Source organism: Salminus brasiliensis, chromosome 1, assembly GCF_030463535.1.
Source record: "Salminus brasiliensis chromosome 1, fSalBra1.hap2, whole genome shotgun sequence".
NCBI classification, from domain to species: domain Eukaryota; kingdom Metazoa; phylum Chordata; class Actinopteri; order Characiformes; family Bryconidae; genus Salminus; species Salminus brasiliensis.
The window spans coordinates 28,521,903-28,523,174 of NC_132878.1; positions in this window are offsets into that span (position 1 = coordinate 28,521,903).

A 1,272-nucleotide genomic window follows, 5' to 3' on the forward strand; every position below is an offset into this window, starting at 1 on the left:
GATTGTGCTGGGTCCGGAGCCAAGCATTAGGCACAAGGCTGCAGGACTCACAACCAGGGGCAACTTACAACAGACAATTCACCAGCCAGGTGTTTTTAGAAGGTAGGAGGAAACTGGAGCACGTAGAGGAAACCCACACGGACCCACCGGCAGAAAAATAAAACAAACAAACAACGAACAAGAAAAGACAGACATGTATCTCCAGTTTTACAGAACCTTTAAATGAGTACTGGACTCTATGGCAGTGAGATTTTATTTGGAGTAATACTGGAGCAGTTCTATTGATTCCTTCATCCTGAAGAGTTCCCACAGTGTAGAGAGCAGCTGCTGTACTGTCCTGTTTATGTCAGGGCTTTTTTTTATAGAGCCGATTAAGTGAATTCCTAAAAGTATTCAGACCCCTCAACATATATCACACTTCATCGTACTGTAAAGAGATCTAATTATCATCTTTATCAACTTTCAGTCTACACATTCTGGATATTAATGTTATTAGAGCTCCATTCTGGATATTAATATTATGAGAGCTTCATTCTGGATATTAATGATATTAGAGCTTCATTCTGGATATTAATGTTATTAATTAACTTTATTCTGGATATTAATGATATTATAAGTTCATTCTGGATATTAAATGTTATTAATGAACTTTATTCTGGATATTAATGATATTAGAACTTCATTCTGGATATTAATGTTATTAGAGCTTTATTCTGGATATTAATATTATGAGAGCTTCATTCTGGATATTAATGATATTAGAGCTTAATTCTGGATATTAATGATATTAGAGCTTCATTCTGGATATTAATGTTATTAATTAACTTTATTCTGGATATTAATGATATTAGAGCTTCATTCTGGATATTAATGATATTAGAGCTTCATTCTGGATATTAATGTTATTAATTAACTTTATTCGGGATATTAATGATATTATAAGTTCATTCTGGATATTAAATGTTATTAATGAACTTTATTATGGATATGAATGATATTAGAACTTCATTCTGGATATTAATGATATTAGAGCTTCATTCTGGATATTAATGTTATTAATGAACTTTATTCTGGATTTTAATGATATTAGAGCTTTATTCTGGATATTAATGATATTAGAACTTCATTCTGGATATTAATGTTATGAGAGCTTCATTCTGGATATTAATGTTATGAGAGCTTGTATACAGTTGTATTTACAAACCTTTAATTATTTTGATACTTGAGAAGGTTAGTATATGCAAACTTCTTTTGAAAACACACACCTCATCA